We start from the raw sequence: 17956 nt of genomic DNA, 5'->3' as shown, positions 1-17956 counted from the left end.
TGCCCGAGGGAGGACTCGAACCTCCGCCGGGACCAGCCCACCAGTCCATGACTGCAGCGCCTTAAACCACTCGGCTAATCCCGCGCGGCGCAACAATCTCATTTTTTTAAAAATTTTTAATTAAAAATATAGCTTTCTTATATGCAACTGAGAATATTTTAAAGAACTATGGTTTTAAATGAACTTGCTTTTAATTACTTTGTTTATTTATTTTTACGTTACGCATGCATCAAGGAGTTTCAGGAACGCTTTTCATTCTACATACAAACTGGCTGTTTACTGCAGTTTTGACTCATATTATTTTTACGTTTTACTACTTGTTGCAGTGCAGCAGAATGATAGATACGTCCTGTTTCTGTTATAGCTTCTGTCATTTGTTTTTAATCTCTTAATGTAGTACCTTTCACATCTTTTGTAGAGTCTGAAATGGCTATTGCGTAATCGATACCGGTAATTCTATTGAAAAAGCTCTGTGATGAAGACAATGAAATGAAAATGATGGTATGAGATCTGCAACTACTAACAGAGAGCAGCTATATCGCCGACGTCCCGTGGGGAGAGCACTCGGTTAGTGCTGCCGGAGCCAACCAGCCATTATCCAATTGCAGACTCGATGATACGGGGCTGCGTCGGGGACACTCTCAGCGGGAGTCTGCTGACCTGCTTCGAGACGCAGAAACCTCGCATGCACTGGGCTGACAAAAAGTCTCGGGATAGCGATATACTTATATACTGATGGCGGTAGTATCGCGTATACAAGGTACAAAATGGTAGTGCATTGGCGGAGGTGCCATCTCTACTCAGGTGATTCATGTGAAAAGATTTCCGGCGTGACTATGGCCGAACGACGGGAATTAACAGACTTTGAACGTGGAATGGTAGTTGAAGATAGACGTATGGGACAAATTGTTAGGCTATTCAGTATTCCGAGATTCACAGTTTCAAGAATGTGCCGAGAATACCAAATTTCAGGCATCACCTGTCACCACTGACAATGCAGCACCCGACGGCCTTCACTTAACGACGGAGAGCAGCAGCCTTTGCGTAGAATTGTCGGAGCTAACAAACAAGCAGCACCGCGTGAAAAACCGCAAAAATCAATGTGGGACCTATGACGGAAGTATCTTTTAGGATAATACGGCGAAATTTGACGTTAATGGGCTACGGCAGATGACCAGTACAAGTGCCTTTGCTAACAGCACGACATCGCCTGCAGCGCCTCTCCAGGGCTTGTGACGATACTGGTTGGACCCTAGACGAATGGTAAACCGTGGCTTGGTCAGATGAGTCTCGATTTCAGTTGAAAAGAGCTGATGGTAGGGTTAGAGTGTGGCCATGGACCCAAGTTCTCAACATGGCCCTGTGCAAGCTGTTGGTGGCTACTGGATGCTGTGGACTGTGTTTACATGGAATCCATTTTGTCCTCTGGTCCAACTGAATCGATCATTCGTTGAAGAGGGTTATGTTCAGTTACTTGGACACATCTGCAGCCATTCATGGACTTCATGTTCCAATACAATGTTGGCATTCTTATGGATGACAATGTGCCATGTAACCGAGCCACAGTTATTCGCGATTGGTTTGAGGAACATTCTGGACAATTGGAGTTTGATTTGGCCACCAATATCGCCCAACATGAATCCCATGGAACATTTTTTGGACGTAATCGAAAGGCCACTTCGTGCAGCTCTTTCGCAATTACGGCTCAGTATTTCTCCAGAGGACTTCCATCAACTTCTTGAGTCCATGCTACGTAAAGTTGCTACGCTGGGCAGCAGGAGGTCCGAGACCATATCAGGAGGTATAAAAGAAAACGGCTCTGACCACTATGGGACTTAACATCTGAGGTCATCAGTCCCCTAGAACTTAGAACTACTTAAACCTAACTAACCTAAGGACATCACACACATCCATGCCCTAGACACGATTCGAACCTGCGACCGTAGCAGTCGCACGGTTCCGGACTGAAGCGCCTAGAACCGCTCGGTCACCGCGGTCGGCCAGGAAGTATTCCACGATTTTGCTTACCCCAGTGCGTGACGGAGAGGAGTTCATCAAACCGTTTTGACAAGAAGAAACAGCTGTAGCACCCAGGTATTCGACAATGTTATGGCGCCCCCATCCCTAATATACACGCTAAGGGAATACGTTAAAATGAGCAGCTACTGCACTTGGCATCCACAGTGCGTAGTCACGTCATATGCGTTGTTGGAAGCGCGGACACAAATTGGACTAAAATAAAGTGCTTCCACATTGGTTTGAATCAAGAAAAACTGGTGAGACAAAACATTATGAACACTGCCCACAGCGAAACTGAATTCCGCCTGGTTGCGTTGCGAGCATAAGCGGAGCAGAGGCGAGTGGGGAATCACTCTGGCGAGGACACGGGCGGAAAATGCGGATAGCATAAGCAATTCAGACAAAGGTTAGATTCTTATGGCTGCCGCCTGAGAAAGAGTACCTCGGTAAGGGCGAACCTGGCCGACTGTTCCCGTTCATGTCATAAGCATCTATGGAAAGTGATTAAAGGATGGTGAAAACCAGGAGTAGGTAAGTTGGACATCAAAGACTCGTCACAGAACGTGGAGTTCGAGGTGTGTCCACTCTGTAAAGTAGGATAGGCGGGCAATCTGTGGCAGATCTGACGGCAGAGTACGATGCTGGTGCAAGCACAAGTGTTTGAGAGCCAATCGTTCAGTGCACATTGTTGAACATGGTGGTCCGCAGCAGACGACTCCTGCGTCGCTCCATGTTGAACCAATGACGTGGTCAATTACAACTTCAGTGAACACGGAATCATCGAGACTGGACCGTAGATCAATGGAAACATGTCGCTTGGTCGAGTAAATCACGTTTCTTATTACACAGGGTCAATGGAAGTGTCCGCACATACCGTCATTCAAGCGAGCGGCTCTGCTCGAGACATGCACTGCACCACGGATGCAGGCCGGTATTATGCCATCGGGGGAAATTGATTCAGATGGTTCAAATAGCTCTGAGCACTATGGGACTTAACATCTGAGGTCATCAGTCCCCTAGTACTTAGAACTCCTTAAACCTGACTAACCTAAGGACATCACACACACCCATGCCCGAGGCAGCATTCGAACCTGCGACCGTAGCAGTCGCGCGGTTCCAGACTGAGGCGCCTAGAACCGCTCGACCACTGCGGCTGGCGGGGGACATAGAGCTGGGCTTCCACGGGATCTGCGACAGCAAACGAAGCCATCACGACAGTGTGAACTACGGGAACATTACTGTGGACCACGTGCATTCCTTATTGCTTGATGGTTTCCCTAACAGTCATGGCCTATTTTTAAACTGTCCGTGTCACAGGGCGACAGTCGTAGTATAGTGATATGATGCGCGTGGTAGCGAACTCACTGTGTTGACTTGGTCACAGAATTCGCGTGATCCAAACCCAATGGAACACATTTGGAACGCTATACATCAACAGCTTCGCGCCTACAAACCATTGGCCCATAAGTTACGGGAATTGAGTGAGCTATGCACAGACATCTGATGCCAGGCATCTCCAGGAACATACCATACATTTGTCGCACCCATGTCACGCAGAACTGCTGCTATACTGCGTTCCAAATATGCACCAACATTTTTTAAGGAGTCTCATCAGTTTATATGTTGACACATTCATTAGTTGCAGAGGCACATATTAACGTGACCACTGGTCAAAAGCCTGAATAACGACCTTCTGCTGCGCGGACCGCTGTGAGGCGAGAAAGAAGAGAGTCAATGACGTTCTGAGAGATACCGACAGGGATGTGCAGCCGTGCCGATTTCAGTGCCGTGGCCAGCTGCGCTACATTTCCTTTTGAGGACACAAGGCCACCTGTGTCATGGAGCACAAAACGTCAGTCAACAGAGAAGTCCACATGTCGGCTGTCATTAGACGTGTAGTTGCGACGTTGGTGTGCAAATTCCAGCCTGCGTCGCCTATGAACGGCAGCCAGTATTGGTGCTCATGCAACCTGGTGTCTGCTGCGGAGATCCATGTGCAGTAACGTTAGCAGAACAGTCTTTGAGGAGATACTGTTTGTAGCCCCCTTGGTTCATCTGGGCTGCTCAACAGTTGCCTGTCTACTCGACCGTAGCTGTCGTTCACCCCTGTTATCTATGGCCCATGGTGCACCGTGGTTCCCTTGTCGCCGCTTTCGGATAGCGCCATTTTACCATGCACAGTACGCTTGAACTATGGCAACAAACGAATAGTTTGCAAACTCAACTGTTTCGGAAATGCTTCCAGCTTTGGCCCGAAATCCAACGACTACACTGCTTTCCGTGTTCCCCCGACGCGCTCTGTGTACCCTCCACTGAGTGCTGCCAAATGCCATCTGTGTGTGGTTATTGCATGTTGGCGTTGACCACAGGCGTTGGTCAAATTAATGTGACTGGACCGTGCATTTTCTATAATACACATTCTTACCGTATCCATCACCAAACGGCAATGACCTGATTAAAAACACAGCAGAATGGAACACTATGAACACTTAACAGGCGGCCGCTGTTGCCGAGCGGTTCTAGGTGCTTCAGTCCGGAACCGCACGACTGCTACGGTCGCAGGTTCGAATTCTGTCTCGGGCATGGATGTGTGTGATGTCCTTAGGTTAGTTAGGTTTAGGTAACTCTAAGTTCTAGGAGACAGATGACCTCAGATGTTAAGTCCCATAGTGCTCAGAGCCGTTTCAACCAGTTTGAACTAACACTTAACAATGAAAACATGTCGACATGGTATTTCATTTCGGTGTATGTATGATGTTGAAGTCGAATATCAAAACTCACTGTGACCACGCTTTAGCTAGATCCTTGCTACGACCTGTTCCATTCCAATATTTTTTTATCACTTCAGTTTAGTCCTACATTTGCATTACGATGACGGATAAGTTAAGAACATCTGTTTTGGGAAATATGACGCTGTTAAGTCCTGCATCTATTAAAATGTATTTTTTCAAGCAAATATTAAGCGTTCGCCAAATGCTCCCTCACTTAAGACCCCTGTGAATCTGTTGGTCAAAACTGTATATTACACGGTATTGCTTCATCGGGAATTATTCTTCTGTATTCTCCTGATCTGTTAACCTTTCAGATATCGATTGTATGCAAATTCAGATTTTTATAGATCAATAACACTGATGGTGATAGAACAGACACACATACCAGTATTTTAAAATAATCTTTACTCGGTTTTAGCTCCTCGAGCTGGTGCTTCGCTTAAGAGCATGCCTCACTTTAGGATACGCAATCTGTATTGAATGTCGCAATTTTCCACCAAGTTTTGTTATTATTCCTTTAATAGTGTTCTTTTCTATTTCAATTCGTCCGGGCCCATGCCTCCAGCGCCATGTAAAACTAAAGTTTTAGGTTCCTCTACGAATAATGAATCAACTTATGTACTTTGTACTTACCATTAATTACTTCCTTGTCGCCTCAGCCAATTTAAATCAAATAACCAGCTACTTCGATTTAATTGCCTGCTACTATGGGAAGCAGCGTAGTACAAGGCAGATGAAGCTCCAGAAACGCCAGAGGTAAGTTCATACATTCGAAGAAAGCTTTCTTCAACAAATCAGCTATACTGGCATCAAATACTGAATTTAACTACGTAATATGTTTCTGAAACATTAAATCTGAAGTATGGTATTGCGTGGAAATAAAAAGTGGACTGCGAAAAAAGAACAGGACAGACTAGGTGCATATGAAGCGTGGCGCTGTAGAAATGTTAAAATTATGCAGACTGGTAAAGTGCGAAAAGAAGAAGTATGAGAGATAACACTACTGAGAAAGAAGGGACACATTAGTTACTTATGTGCTAAGACGTTAATGATTGCTAGAAAGGCCAACTTGAGAGAAAAATTGCAGCAGCAGAAAAAGACTAAAATTATATAGGATATATTAACGGTATGAATTTAGCAGGCAATAACGAAAGAATTAGCACAAAATGGGTATCAATGGAAGACAGCATCAAACCATTCGACACCTCTTATTTTTTTACTCATTTACGCAACATAAATACTATTACGACAAAGAAGCTCCAACGATTAATTCTCTGTGAAGTTTATGACCGCCGATGCTTGCTAATGAACGGTCTGACTGCAATATGGATTCTTGCCAGAGATCTGATAGTCTAGTGGCAAAGCCCCAAACTCCCTGTTTCGGCAATTAAAAAATTACGCATCTGACCACCCCTTATCCTAACCTCTCGTTCATGTGAAGCATAACAGCAATTCAGTATATGATGTAATGAAGATTTTTCTAGAAGTGGTGCGTTGCTGAGCTGTACCGGTATCAGTTGATTACTGGCGCGACAGTTACTCATGTCTTAGATACACTACTACAGCACGATAGTGTCACCCGAGAGCGTGGCGTGACATTAGAAAAGTAGTTTGTGAAATGTGACATGATAATGCTTTACTTTGAAATTCACACGTGACTAACGACGTCTCAAGAATGTTTCGAAGATTTAGATTCGGTGGATGTCATACGTCGGTGCTTGGTACGAGACAGTAATATACTGGATGGGAGCAACCAGTAAAAAACAGACGAGGAAAAGTTGTGTATCTATGGAAGACAGCGACAAATTTTCAGGCAAGAGCTTAATGTCGCATCTGTCTCGGGAATAGGGAATAACGACATGAGCTACGGGTAAGATAAACACTTCCAACATAAGGCACAGCGGCACGAAGGCTGGGCTTAAAATGCATTACGGGGCGAAAGCTCACAGCCGGAGTGTCCACACGCGTCTTGCTAGAGTGAGTTACTCGTAATACGGCAACAGCGGACCTGAAGTGTATACCATCTCGTTACGAAATCTGTCGCCGCTCAGTTCTCATCTCATACAGCTCTCATACTGCTTTAACGTTAACCTCGGTAATATTTTATCACGACGGTTTCGTGTCTGTACAAGTCCTTGGGGCAACAAGGGGATACCACTCCAGTATGTCGTGGAGAAAGTCTTTGGACGTTGCAGGAATATTTAAAAGACGATTACACACGACAGTACCTCTGGAAATCTTGCATCATCGCTGATTCACGTGTCGTCAGCTTTCTTTTATGGTTCATTCCCTGCCCTTATGAAGGGAGGCGGGCACATTGACGACTTAATGTTATTTTGGCGCCTTAGCTTAGCATCCTTGATCCTGTCGTGTCTCTTTTTATTTGAGCATTGGGGCATGTTTTTTTACAATCTATTATCATTAACGTATTCTAGTTCAGTTCTTACTTCTTTAGTATTTTCTTTTGTATTTTCCTGCCCTGATTTGCTTTTCCTTGTGTGAGGGATTTTTAAAACCCTGGCATTTGCTTACTACTGGGAGAACTCAGAAGGGTTGGGTGTGTTGCTTGCTTTGTTTCCTTTGGTGCTTTTGTGGTGCTGTTCTGTTATGTCTCCATTTGCCTCCCTTGGCAGAAGATGATGTAAGATTTCTGGATTTTTACGTAGCGTACTTATGTATTCATTCTTAGGATCTTCTGTGTTTATGCCGCTGTTATTGTGTGGGTTGGAAGTGTGTATATGGGTTGGAAAATTTGCTATGTGAAATTACTTCTTTGGGAAGTGAACTGCATTTTAATCTGTTAGTTCTGATTTGTGAAGTTAGTTTTATTAGTCCCAAGCCAAGCGGTCCAACTTGTGATTGTTCATAAACCATGGTTTCATTTGTGTAGTTGGCCACTTTCATTGCTATTCTTGAAGTTCTTCTTTCACTCGCCCGTACTTTTTATGTTTTGTGTGCTGTGAGGCATCGACACTGGGTTCGCGTATTCCAGCACAACCTGATAAAAGCTTCATAAATACGTGGCAGAGTTGTAGCGTTAGCACCATGTGCCCTGCACCTCTCGATCTTTATTATTTTTGCTATTAGCGCCACGATGTGATGGTTTCAGGACAGCGTTCTGTCTAGTGTTAGTCTTACATACGTTGGGGTTTCCTTGGGGGTGATGTGTCGTCCCCATGTCCATCTGTTTCTTTGCGGGAAAAGAATTAGTTAGCTCTTGAGGGCGTTCAGCCGTATTTTCCATTTTGCTAGTCATTGTTCTAATCTGTGGATGTGCTGGCGATTCATTCCTGAGAGTCCTTCTGCCGTTAGCGAGTGGCACCAGTGTTCCGCGTCGTCTGCCTTAGCTTCGTTCCATCCGGTGGGCTGGGGAGCCCCTGCCGTGTAAAGTGCATCAACTCACACCAGAGAATAGCGAGTGCAGAAATTTGCTTCGATGCACAGAAAAGTCGGACTGCACGTAAAGGATGCAAAACATCATCGCAGTTGTAGAGGCTTTACATCCCAGGTCCCCGTCCCAGGCGACCTGCGCCGCCTACGACAAAGTGTTATGGTGGAGTCATTAAATTGATTAAGGCGAATGGCGGTGGCGTTCCTCTGAAGATTACACTAGCGATTTCTTTCGCCACCCTTGTCCTATTCGAGCAGTGATCCGGTCGTAGATGTCTGTTAAAACGACAGCTTCTTTTATGGTTGCGATCCGTAATCTGTCAATCGAAATGTGATCAAAAATATCCGAATAGCTATTAGTGAGCATTAACATGACGTGTGACCGCCCTTCACTTTTCGGCGGCTTGAACGCTGCTGGGAACTCCTTGAGTGACGTGTCTCAATTTCTGTGGAGGAATGAAAGTCCATTGTTCGTCAGTAGCCGAAACCAGAGAAGGTAGCGATACTCGGCGCTGAGGTCTGGAGCGAAGCAGATGTTCTGAATCATCCCCAACGTGTTCCACTGAGTTTAGGTCGGGACACGTGGAATGTTACTGCCCACAAACCATAGCCTCACAGATGCTGTTTTATGAACGGCTGCGTTGTCATGCTAATGCAAATAATCATCGTCTCTCAATTGGTCCTTTATAGTATACAGTACATAACATTAAAATTATGTTCATATCTTTCCGCATATAGGGTTTTCTTAAGGAAAGTTAGGGGACCATACCCCTAACTACGAAAAAGGCACTCATACCCTACCATCACCTTCACTGTCATACACTGGGATCATACTAGCAACCACGAAAGACCTCCCCGTACCCTACCACCACCTGCTCTGTACTTCACTGTTGGCACTTAACGTGATGGCAGGTAACGTTCTCCAGGCATTCGTCAAACCCAAACCTTTTCATCGGATTGCCACAGGGTGTAGCGTGAAGCATCACCCCAAATCACTCGTTTCCAGACAACCACTGTCCAGTGGCGTCGCTCTTGGCAACACGTCAAGGGTCGCTTAGCACTGACAACAGAAACGTGTGACTTATGTGGATGTGCTCGAGCACCGATCGCCATTCTTTTTAACACTCTACGTACAGTCTTCGTGCTAGCTGGACTACTGGTAACACTTCGGAGCTCACGAATGATTCGTTCCGTTGATTTCATGCGATTTTCACAATCACCCTCTGCAGTGCGGGACGGCCGGTATCATTCAGTTGCCTGATCCTGGTTAAGCCTTGGTTGTTCCTTCGAGTTTCCGCTTCACTATCGCATCACTGACAGTAGAATTGGACGATTTAGAGGGGCTGGAATGTCCTTGTCGTATCTGTTACTTAGGTGGTATCCAGTGCCCAGGCCAAAATCAGACAGGGTGTGCATTCTAGGTGAATTGTTTACGCTGTTCAGTGAACATACACCGTTTTTCCTTCTTACTGTTAGTCTGTGCTGCTTGACGTGATATGCAAACCAGCCATAAAAGAATAATTTACATTTCGCTCCTCCACGGAAGTACAAAAAATATATGCAAATCTACAAAGTATTCCTCTACCTTTTAGCCTCTTGCTCTGATGGATACCAGCACTACTTACTGGCAGCGTAATTTAGAACGGATCTTCCACTTTTCGCACAGTTGGTACATCATAGATTTTGGCAGGGAGAAGACACCCGAATCCCCCCTCCCCCACCTCTCCTTCCTTGCGCCGTGCGTGCCGTTGACAGAACGAGCGCCGTGTTCCGCGTTGAACACGGCGTGCGTGTCTGGTCTGGACAGCCCCTAGCATCTCAACAGGCGGCACGCTGAGACAAAGGCCCTCCTCCCCTCATTTGCATGCGGCCTGGCCACGCCCTGGCGCCCTCTGGTCGACGTGCGAGCCTCGCTCCTGACAGCTCCCCCACGTCTCACCTTCACCGGCCGTCAAAGTGCACACTCCCCGTGTGCTCCCGCCAAATTCCATTCACAGAGCCCAGCGTTTCCGTAAACCGAATGCAAACGAGCGTCCTAAACTGAAAGCTGTAAACACGCTTACCGCCGTAGACTTCATATCCCGGCGATGCTCGCACTACCTCGACGCACCACACAACACCTCCACTTACGATCCAGTCTTCGCGTCGTGTATGCTCCTCCTAAGAGTACTGCTGCGGCTCTTAAATCTTTGCCGTCGATGGACAAAGACGTATCGATGTGACAGACCCTCGGCATCGTAAGTTTAGCGACTCATCCACAAGCGGAGATAACTACGCCATCAGTCCACCGGCTACCCAAGACGACTGTCTTAACAATCCAAAAGACGGCAATGTAAGAGGCTTCAGAACAGGTTGAAACCATTTCCCTTCGAGGTGCCACCTCTATCAGATAATCGCAAGCTACACTACGCCGCTACCTCCTTAACGTCGCTGCACCTGCACTCTTCAGCACGGCATCTCTCCACTCAGTTAAACTCTGCTAAATTCGCCATCTCGCCCTGCTCTTCTGCCGCCAGACTCTGGTGGCACTTGTCCTTTCACTTCTCTCCACCAGCTGAACAAAAAGCTTCATAATTATTATTAACGTGAACAGGAAGTTAAGGTAAAGACTGAATATTGAAACACCATCTTTTTATTATTCAACCACATAATAACACACTTGTATTTCCTGTGTGACCAAGCTCTTTCATACCAACAAACACGTTCACACAGGTTTGTTGTTGGTCACGTAGCAAAATATCGTCTATAGCTTTTAGTGACCAATTTCTCTATATAGCCGGCCGGAGTGGCCGTGCGGTTCTAGGCGCTACAGTCTGGAGCCGAGCGACCGCTACGGTCCCAGGTTCGAATCCTGCCTTGGGCATGGATGTGTGTGATGTCCTTAGGCTAGTTAGGTTTAATTAGTTCCAAGTTCTAGGCGACTGATGACCTCAGAAATTAAGTCGCATAGTGCTCAGAGCCATTTTTCTCTATATAACTCCCTCAACTACATCTGACTTAATTTTACTTAACTTCTTTATACCTGTTGTACTTTTGTTGCCTCTGCTCCAATTACAATGTCATCTGTCTTAAAGTTTTTATTTCTTCTCTTTGACCTGTAATTCCATTCCCAGTTGTGTCCATAGTTTCCTTTACTGTTTGGTCCACATACAGGTTGCGTAACATGCAGGATAGGCTACAACTCTGCCTAACGCAACACTCTTATAATTGAAGTCTAGTTTCTGTTCAAGTTATAGATAATCTTTCGCTCCATGTATTTTATACCTCCTACCTTTAGAATACCAATTCCTTTCAACACTATCAAAAAAAGATTTTTCCTAAATCTATTCATTTTGTAATGTTGCTTTGTCTTTCTTTAGTTTATCTTCCAATACAAATTTATTTCCCTCACTTTGGTTTCTACTGCTTGTTGCTGTCTTCTGTAGGTAGATAAATTTCCGTACCGACAGCACAGCGTTTGAACTAAGGTCTTTTAGAAAACGGGAGCAATCGCGCCGTTCCGGCGTGACGGACTGGAGCAGTGGGGCAGCCAGCCACCTGTTGCCTTGGCTGCGTGGGCGTCAGCCAGTTCTGCGAGCGGTCTGCACACACGGCCAGACGCACCTGTTGCCCCCTCACCCACCAGCAGAGCCAGCCACGTCTGCCCAAGTTTTTCTACGCATGTGCAGTGCGGCATCTCGTCTCGCACTTTAGCCGTGCGGGTTGCGTGCGTGCGCTTCGGAGGGGCAAAACACAGGCATGCGGTCTGCTATTGCACTTTCACCTAGAGAACACGTTCCCATCCTCTATCGTGTCACACTAATAATTAATCACTCATTACTGTTTACTAAACGTCAACAATATAACTATTGAAATTTATTTTCAGCCTGAGGTGTAGACTTCGTGAGGTAAAGCGTCTCACCTACTAGCGCCAAAATCAGGAGTTAATCTTCGGAAGTTCTGCCACGTATCTTCCGGCAACCAGTAACTCCGTTTCAGGCGGCTTATTAGAAACGTTCGTGAGTGTAGATACCAATTAAATAATAAATCTCAATACAATTCTGAAGATACTCACACTTTGTACACTACTTTCAGTTAAACGTTTTGGCGAATTATCTTGTTTTATCTGAGTTATCCGGATATATTTTACATAGTAAGAACTGTATGATTTTTAAACGTTAAGTCTTAAATATGTCATAACGCACTGACATTTAAAACAAAGGTCTTCCGAATGTTATTGTCCCTGTCCAGAGAGATAGATTTATTTTAGTTTGCACCATTATGTGCGCAGGCAACGGCCTTGCCGCAGTGGATACACCGGTTCCCGTGAGATCACCGAAGTTAAGCGCTGTCGGGCGAGGACAGCACTTATGGATGGGTGACCATCCAGGCCGCCATGCGCTGTTGCCATTTTTCGGGGTGCACTCAGCCTCGTGATGCCAATTGAGGAGCTACTCGACCGAATAGTAGCGGCTTCGGTCAAGAATACCATCATAACGACCGGGAGAGCGGTGTGCTGACCCCACGCTCCTCCTATCCGCATCCTTCTCTGAGGATGACACGGCGGTCTGAGGGTCCCGGTAGGCCTGACGACGTGGCCTGACGACGGAGTACCTTTATGTATGAGTGTACTGCATAGTCAAACAATCCCTGCGACATTGGTGACACCTCACTGGCTCAACCAGCAATAACTCTTCTCCTCACTTCACATAAGTATGTAATTTACAACTGACTTATAAATAACAGACGACGGAATGAAAAGAGTCGTGCAAGTAAATATTGAAAAATAAACGAGGCTGAAGCTGAGAAAGCATTATGTCATAAATATCCGAATACAGAGGCTGACCTCAACAAATGCTATGCATCATGGGCCAATTTAAAATTAATCGTTATCTGTCTGGGTATTTGGATATGAATGATTGTCATTCGGTTCACAAAATAAAATAAATAAATAAATGGCATAAACAATGTGACTCTTGCAAGAAAAGTCTACGGCGGACGTGTTTCCAAGGGGAATTAATTTCACTCTGCATGTAGCACAGACATGGGACTCGCACTATGACATATGGTGAACGAGATGTTTGACATGTCAGATGAAAAAGGTTCCAGGCCGCAAGATAACGAAATCTCGGAGGCTATAAAACTGGACACACTATGTTATCTTAACTTCCAGAAACGATTATAATTTTATCAATCATGAAACAACACTAAACATAAACTTTAAGGACACCATCCTTCTCATTTCGTCCGTTCACTTTACACTGAATCGACAATAGCGACAAGTACTGTTCCAAATCGCTATTTTCACCCATTTGGGACAGAGCAGCAATGTACTGGCTTCAGTGCGATAGTCCTGGAAAATACGACACAATCAGTGAGTTTATCAACAACGGCCCTCTTTAACGTATACAATACTTCATGCACTTTGACGTCAAACTGGCAGGCACAATGCCGTGCGCAGCGGAGACAGCAACGCAGAGGTAGCAGATAGCTTCAGGTTTCCACTGGTGTATGGGTGGCTGGAGAATTTCAACTCATTAGCTGTCAGACTGCTAACTACCATCAATAAGACAACGAGGTTTCACAGAAAAAAAATGCGTGCTTATGGAATATAGTCTCAGTTATGCTACTGGATTCGTGATTTCCTGTCACAGTTCGTGGTAAGCGTCATCGAGTAAAACAGAAGTGATTCCTGGCGTTCCGCAAGGTAGTGTTATAGGCCCCCTAAGGGTCCTTATCGACATAAACTATTTGCGAGACAATCTGAGCAGCTGTCTTAGGTTGTTTGCAGATGATGCTGTCATTCATCCTCTAGTGAAGGCAACAGAAGAGCAAAACAAATTGCAGAACGATTTAGAAAAAATATCAGTATGTTGCGAAAATTGGCAGTTTACCCTAAAAGCTAAAAGGAATGCGTTAAACTTCGGTTACACGAGAAATCAATCAAATCTAAAGGCCGTAAATTCAAATAAATACCTAGGTGTTAGCCGGCCGGGTGGCCGAGCGACTCTAGGCGCTACAGTCTGGAACCGCGCGACCGCTAAGGTCGCAGGTTCGAATCCTGCCTCGGGCATTGATGTGTGTGATGTCCTTAGGTTAGTTAGGTTTACGTAGTTCTAAGTTCTAGGGGACTGATGACCACAGCAGTTATGTCCTCTAGTGTTCAGAGCCATTTTTTTCTTAAGTATGATTTGCAGAAATAGCCATGAAGATGTAGATAAATGGCGGCCAAAAAAATAAAAGAAAAGAAAAAAAGCTTGTAAACACATGGCAGGATGAGTAGAAGGCCTGTCATGTTATGACATTTGTGTCGGCTGCTATTTTTTAATGTGGTTCTCCAGGCGGAGCTGAATCCTGTCGAACCAACTGTATAATCTTCAGCACCGGTTGCCAGCACAGTAAAAATGTCGCTCACGTGTGTCGACGACGAGACTGTCTCATACGCGGAAGATTTACGCAGTGTGCTAGGTGAGTAATAGATCCCGTCATGCGGCGACGTAGCTGTCTGGAACTCCTGCCCGGAGGTCTGCCCGCTTCCCCAGTCCCAGACGGGTCCGCCCGCCATCTGGAAACCGGTCCGGCACCCCTGTTATTTATTCGTGGTGGCGCGACCAGCCACCCGTTGCGGCCGACGCAGCGGGGAGGCCGATGCTTTCTGTCGGCGTCGCATCGCGCCGCACGAGGCAAAAACGGCCTCCTGCGACCCTCCGACCTGCACTTGAGGGACGTATTTATGGCCCCGCCGTGACGTCACTCACCCGGGTGCTGCTTAATGAATTTATGGGCATGCCGAACGCCGCCAGCCGGCGGCGAACGCACGCTACGAGCAGCCTTCGTTACGTATTCGCCACTTTGCATCTCGGTAAACGAACGTATCGAGCCGAAGTGGACCGCCTCAAGCGGTATTGAGACACCACATACCGCGATCTAGCGGTATCAAGAGACATCATATACCGTGATATTTCCATATACTTAATTACCCGTAACTTAGACGTGGAATAGCTGTGCGGATTGTAAGGGTACAGACGATACTGTTTCAATATCGACTTTGCCGTTACGTGCCTGTGCCTCTTGGGGGTACCCCGATCATTCTAGACGCTGCGAGAGTTTTGGCGCCGGCCGCTATGCGGGACGCGGGAAGGCAGTCTGGCACTAACGAGCGCAGTGATTAGACGGAACGGTGAACGAGTACCTAATTACGCACATTATAGCGGCAATGAATGGTTCAAATCGGTCTGAGCACTATAGGACTTAACAGCGGAGGTCACCAACTACTTAAACCTAACTAACCTAAGGACAGCACACACATCCATGCCTGAGGCAGGATTCGAACCTGCGACCGCAGCGGTCGCACGGTTCCAGACTGAAGCGCATAGAACCGCTCGGCCACTCCGGCCGGCATAGCGGCAATTGTTACCTCTGCGAAATAAATAGAAAGCCTATGTGAAACTGATTGTTAGAATGAAAGAAAAGGCATATAGAGAATAGTGATATTATTTGCCTGAATAATTAAAAGATAGTATTTCAGTATTCATTCTTTATCTCGGCTGTCTTTTCATTTTTATAATAATTATTTGGAAGAAACTAAAGCTTTTTGTTCAGAAGGTGGAAAGGAGTGGAAAGACATGTGCTACAAGGTACACGGTCATGGCTAATTTTTTAGGCACATGTTCCTTGGGGCCGCGCGGGATTAGCCGAGCGGTCGAGGGTGCTGCAGTCATGGACTGTGCGGCTCGTCCCGGCGGAGGTTCGAGTCCTCCCTCGGGCATAGGTGTGTGTTTGTCCAAAGGATAATTTAGGTTAAGTAGTGTGTAAGCTTTGGGACTGATGACCTTAGCAGTTAAGTCCCTTAAGATTTCACACACATTTGAACAACTTTTTTTTTCCCCTTGGATGTCAGATCGTCCCTATAGGTGTCGCACTGAACTTTAGTCCCAGTGTCTGACACAAAGCTGACAGCATTTATTTGAAAGGAGCAAGGGATATTACTAAAATAGCGGGAGGAGAGGGAAGAGGAGGCCCTACAGTACTATAACATCCCTCCCCCCCATCCGTGTGTTAGGCGATAGGACTCAAGTTGAGTAAGACAGCTACAAGGAGCACCTTACAACTAACAAATTACCTCTGACCATGTACCTAATGGCACATATCCTCTCACGCCATTCCGCATCCTGAACAAAAAGCTTTAGTTCCTCCCAGATAATTATTATTAACGTGAACGGGTAGCTAAGGTAAAGACTGAATATAGGAGCACCATATTTTTATTATTCAGGCAAATAATATCACACTTTTGTTTCATATCTGCCCTAGCTCTTTCATACTAACAAGTACTTCCACATAGGCTTTCTATTTATTTCGTAGTAACCAACGCCGCTATAATCCGCGTAATTCGGCACTCTCTCCACAGCTCCGTCTTACCTCTTGGCTTTTTCGAGAGAATCGGTAGTGCCGCGCTACAGCGTTATGAGCCGGGTGTCGGCTTGCTTGCTGGCCGCCTGTGGACGGAGCGTCGCCCCACTAAATACGCTGGAGTCCAGCCAGACGCCCGCATCCCGTGGTGGTGGCGGCGGCGGCCGAGGACGTGACTTGCAGGCGCGACGCCGTCGGCCCGCATGGCACGGCTGCTCTCCGGTTCGGGAGACTCGCAACATCGCTGACGCATCCCAGGTCGCGCTAACGCTGCCTCCTCACTGCCATTAAGAACATCTCCCGGAAGGCGTTCATTTCGTGTGATACTGACGATTTTGGTTTCGTGAGAAGTCACACGCGTGTAACAGGTAGTGTGCAGTCGAAGTACCAAAAACATGTACACTACTAGCCATTAAAATTGCAACACCAAGAAGAAATGCAGATGATAACCGGGTATTCATTGGACAAATATATTAGAACTGACATGTGATTACATTTGCACGCAATTTGGGTGCGTAGATCCTGAGAAATCAGTACCCAGAACAACCACCTCTGGCCGTGATAACGACCTTGATACGCCTGGGCATTGAGTCAAACAGAGCTTGGATGCCGTGTACAGATACAGATGCCCATGCAGCATCAACACGATACCACAGTTCATCAAGAGTAGTGCCTGGCGTATTGTGACGAGCCAATTGCTCGGCCACCACTGACCAGACGTTTTCAATTGGTGAGACACCTGGAGAATGTGCTGGTCATGGCAGCAGTTGAACATTTTCTGTATCCAGAAAGGCCAGTACAGGACCTGCAACACGCGGTCGTACATTTATCCGGATGAAATGTAGGGTTTCGCAGGGATCGAATGAAGGGTAGAGCCACGGATCGTCACACATCTGAAATGTAACGTCCACTGTTCAAAGCGCCGTCAATGCGAACATGAGGTGACCGAGACGTGTAACCAATGGCACCCCATAGCATCACGCCGGGTGATATGCCAGTAAGGCGATGACGAATGCACACACGCTTCGAATGTGCGTTCACCGCGATGTCGCCAAACACGGATGCGACCATCATGATGCTGTAAACAGATCCTGGATTCATCCGAAAAAATGACGTTTTGCTATTCGTGCACCCAGGTTCGTCGTTGAGTACACCACAGCCGGCGGTCTTGTCGGTGATGCAGCGTCAAAGGTAACCGCAGTCATGGTCTCCGAGCTGATAGTCCATGCTGCTGCAAACGTCATCAAACTGTTCGTGCAGACGGTTGTTGTTGTCTTGCAAACGTCCCTATCTGGTGACTAAGGGATCGAGAAGTGGCTGTACGGTCCGTTACAGCCATCCAGATAAGATGCCTGTCATCTCGACTGCTAGTGATACGAGGCCGTTGG

At 46.4% G+C, this 17956-nt stretch overlaps 1 protein-coding gene and 1 pseudogene across 4 annotated transcripts in view; one reads left to right on the top strand and one right to left on the bottom strand.

Annotated features, from left to right (window-relative positions):
• The window catches only part of LOC126334793 (lachesin-like), a 778486-nt gene that overhangs the window by 117716 nt on the left and 642814 nt on the right, over window positions 1-17956 (bottom strand). The gene's annotated exons all lie outside the window — the stretch shown is intronic.
• On the top strand, window positions 12450-12569 carry LOC126337347 (5S ribosomal RNA; annotated as a pseudogene).

The sequence above is a fragment of the Schistocerca gregaria genome, chromosome 2, assembly GCF_023897955.1.
Source record: "Schistocerca gregaria isolate iqSchGreg1 chromosome 2, iqSchGreg1.2, whole genome shotgun sequence".
Classification (NCBI taxonomy): Eukaryota; Metazoa; Arthropoda; class Insecta; order Orthoptera; family Acrididae; genus Schistocerca; species Schistocerca gregaria.
The sequence above is the reverse complement of the archived record's forward strand: the minus strand, read 5'-3'. Positions and strand labels throughout refer to the sequence as shown.